Genomic DNA, 4,505 nt, shown 5'->3' on the forward strand with positions numbered 1-4,505 from the left:
GGAGGAGGAAACATCCGATGGAGCATCCCAGACGTCGTCACGGCCTGCTTCTGAGGGTCCCCGCAGGAGGGCGGGTCGTCCACGGAAAATACCGTGAGGGTCGGCGCCACAGCACCATCTCCCAGGACACCTGGCCTGGCACCTGGCCCACTGGAGCAACAGCAGCACAGCATCAAAAGACATTCTCTGCCACATGGCCTTGCTGGTCACTGTCTGACCAATGTTGACAAAGACTGTGGCATGGACTCTGAGGATTTCTAATGGCAAGGACACCAACTCCCCTACTGAACTTTGGATTCCAAACACCCGGAAAGCCCCTCATGTCATACCCCCACCCCCCCCCCCCCCACTAAAATAAAAAGTCACACCATGATGACAAGATGCCTGCTGGTTGCATTATTACCTTACATGTGTCTTTTAAACACAGGGCCATGTCACAACCTGTGCACGAGCACAACGACAGCTACCTGCATCATTGAAGTGTGTGTAACTACTTCATGTGCCCACGTACAGTGCAACACGGAAGGCGCCAATGCACGGCTCGCCACACCTGCCCACTCCACTGCTGACTGCAGTCACACTTGACGCAGCAAGTAAGACTGTGCCACACATAGTTAAAGGCGCCAAACCTGTGCCCAAGGGACACACCCATGCACAAGTGCACTGTGAGTGGAATGCCAGACAGATCCAAATTCCCAGAGGAAATGTTCCAACTTTGAAACTGATGAAACATGGATGTTGCATGGACCAAAATTAACATTGTCTCTCTCACACACAGGTCAACCTCGTGGTTCACCCCCCAACACTGGGGGGGAAGACTCACAGGACCCGGCTCTGCGGGAGGCCGATCCCACCGGCAGCGACGACTCTCACCACTCTGTGGACGACCCCGACCAACCTGGCCCCTCTGGTGTCCAACGACCTGCAGCACCTGCGTCAGGTACAACGGGGCCAACCACCACCCCCACTCCTGCCACATCCCAGGAGACACCCAGGATCCCTGCCCCACCACCACAAAGCAGCCAGGCTGGCCAGGAGGGACACGGTGTCCCGGGCACCCAGGAGGAGGCAGGCGACAATGCCAATGCCACCCCTCAGGGGTCCCGGAGACCCGATGTGCCCACAAGGGCAGGCCAGGTGCAAGTGGGCAGGGGTGGTGGGAGTGGAGGACGGCGGAGGCGCCAGCCTGACCAGTTGGCTGGGGACCCGGTATATTCCCGTGTCTGAAACATCCTGGACACATACCGGCAGGACACCACGGGCCTGGCCCAGGTTGTGTCCGTCCTCGAGGGGATCAAGACCCAGCAGGCCCAGCAACATGCGGAGCTACATGCCTGTCTACTGCAACACCAACGGAGGATGGAGGACGGACAGGCTGAGCTCGTGACGGCGTACACGGGAATTCACGATACACTCCGTCGGATGGCCGACAACATGGCCAACCCTCCCTGTGCCAGAAGGCGTAGAACATCACCACCCACAGGGAGGGATCAGGAGGAGGAGGAAACATCCGATGGAGCATCCCAGACGTCGTCACGGCCTGCTTCTGAGGGTCCCCGCAGGAGTGCGGGTCGTCCACGGAAAAGACCGTGAGGGTCGGCGCCACAGCACCATCTCCCAGGACACCTGGCCTGGCACCTGGCCAACTGGAGCAACAGCAGCACAGCATCAAGACATTCTCTGCCACATGGTCTTGCTGGTCACTGTCTGACCAATGTTGACAAAGACTGTGGCATGGACTCTGAGGATTTCTAATGGCAAGGACACCAACTCCCCTACTGAACTTTGGATTCCAAACACCCGGAAAGCCCCTCATGTCATACCCCCCCCCCCCCACTAAAATAAAAAGTCACACCATGATGACAAGATGCCTGCTGGTTGCATTATTACCTTACATGTGTCTTGTAAAGTCTAACCATGCCTGAGTTCTCTTTTGACTTCAACCATCCACACCCTGGGGCATGAGTCTGGCACAGGACACACGGGTCACAGTGTATTAGGCAAGACAGACATGGAGCACCAGACACACCCGTGATGGGCCCAACCAGCTGAGGGGGTGGCCGCACAACCGTGCTGACAGACATATTGAGTACAGCAACAGTCATGCGCAGAGGTCAGGGATCATGTCCAGTGTCCTGGGGGGCACCCAGGTATGTGTAGACAGGTGGCAGAACCATGTCCTGCAAGCTTGAGTCCGGTGGATGCACATAATGGGGGCCTGGCCAACGTTGGATGCATGGGGATGGCACATGTCACAATACCCACACAGTCATGGACATCATGCACAACACACAGTCACATCCCACACACACAGCTTGCATGTTGCTACTCGACACATAGACACATAGCCACTATCAGGGAAAACCATGCCAGACATGCAGGATGCACCGTGGCAACACACCAGCATTGACTTAGAAGAGGCACCTTGGAGGCCTAGGGACACCTTTATTAGTCATGTTTTCGGGATTGCAGAGGCAACTTGAAGTACACATGAACACTTCATGTGGAGTAACATGTGGGTCCAACACTGGCACCCCCCTTCTGCAGCACAAATGCGTGATAGCCATGGAACTGGCACACAAGCGTCGGCTAACAGCTAAACACCCACAGCTGCTCACGGAGAGCCTGCCATACACCATTGATCAGCTGATGTGGAAGTCCCACAGCATGTCAAGCCAATGCAAACCGTATGTGTCCGAGGGCAGTGTTACACACATTGATGCCATCATCACAATCCACTATCCCATCACTGATGACTGTCAACAAGTCTGACCATCTATTCAGGTGTACCCAGCTGCATGTAATGTGCACCATGGTGATGTGACATGTTTGCAGAGGAACCAAACATCGACAGGGGCAGTGTGCATACATCGTGAACAACTGCCACACCCAATACACCCCTGATGCATCCCTTACCCTAAGGAGACTTCCAAACTTGTCGGTGCCTGTAACGCTGAGTCAGCACACGATGACGTGTCCATGAGGAATAGCAGTGCCACAACAATGCAAGCAGCAGACGGCATGCGCAAGTACCTGGGGAAGAGAGACACACAAGAAGTCAGCCACAAAAAGCACAGCCACTTGCATGTGCATTTACTCGACACATGTATGGATGACAACATGCTAGGTCACAATTATGACTGGGGAAATACAACCATCACTGGCACCATCACTCCAGTGACACACCCACACACACCTCTGACTCACGTGCCATACATGCAGGTGGAGACACACATCACAGCACATGCCACACGGGGACCAATGCGTGCACACTCAGACACTGGTACTCACCACTAAGCAAAGAAGTCGCGTATGAGCCGAGTCCGGATGTCCTCTTGCGGCTCCACATCCTCCACATCACTAGCCCCATTGCCAAGCCCTTCGTCCTCCACGGGTGGATGGTCCTCGTCATCTTGATCCAGGATGAGTGGCACAGCTTTCTCAACTGCCATGTTGTGCAGCATGCAGCAGACCATGAAGATCTTGCAGACCTTCGCCGGGGCATATGGGAGTGCGCCGCCGGTCTTGTGTAGGCACCTGAATCGGCTCTTCAGCAGGCCAAACGTCCTCTCTATCACTCGCCTTGTCCGGCCATGGGCGGTGTTGTAGCGGAGCTGGGCCGGCGTGATGGGGTTGCGGAGAGGTGTGATCAGCCATGGCATGTTGGGATAGCCAGCATCCCCTACATGGGAAGCACATGGACATCGTTAGAACAGGAGAAGCGGTCGTGCTGGAAGTCTACGCAAAATACAGGACAGACAGACTGTACCCACCAACAACACATGCTCGTTCGTTGCGCAGCTGCGTCATCATTTCAGGCATCCTGCTACGCCTCATGATGTAGGCATCGTGTGCTGATCCTGGGAAACGAGCACAGACATGTGAAATCACCATGTTGGACAGACACACCACTAGGGCATTGATGGAGTGGTAGTGCTTGCGATTGCGGAACGCTACCTCCTGTGCGTGTGGTGGTACCAAAGCTACATGTGTCCCATCTATGGACCCAATGACATGGGGCATCCCTCCCAGGGCATAGAATCCACGCTTGACCCCAGTCAACATTTCAGGGGTTGGGAAATGGATAAACTCATCCAGGTGAATCAACATGGCCTCTAAGAAATCATGCAGCACACGGCAGAACATGCTCTGGGACATGCCACCAACATGAGCTATGGTATTTTGAAAGGTACCCGTGGCTAGAAAATGTAGGGCTGCCATTACCTTCAGCTTGGGTGTCAGTGCCGTAGGATACCTGTGCAGCAGTTGCAGGTGTGGTGCCAGTCTCGCCGTCAAATCCAGAATCAACCGTTGGGGGAAGCGGTAGCACCGGATACAATCATTCTCCCGCATGGCAGCCAAGTCCGGAATTGCTCGGGGAAGAGGCGGCGCCCTGCAGGAATTTGGAAATGACAAGGAGGAGTGAGTGCACCACAACAACAAATAATTTGTCCTGAGCACATGTTAATCTGTCTATACACATATGCGACATACGGAGTGAGGTA

This window comes from Triturus cristatus, chromosome 1_1 (genome assembly GCF_964204655.1).
Source record: "Triturus cristatus chromosome 1_1, aTriCri1.1, whole genome shotgun sequence".
Taxonomy (NCBI): Eukaryota; Metazoa; Chordata; class Amphibia; order Caudata; family Salamandridae; genus Triturus; species Triturus cristatus.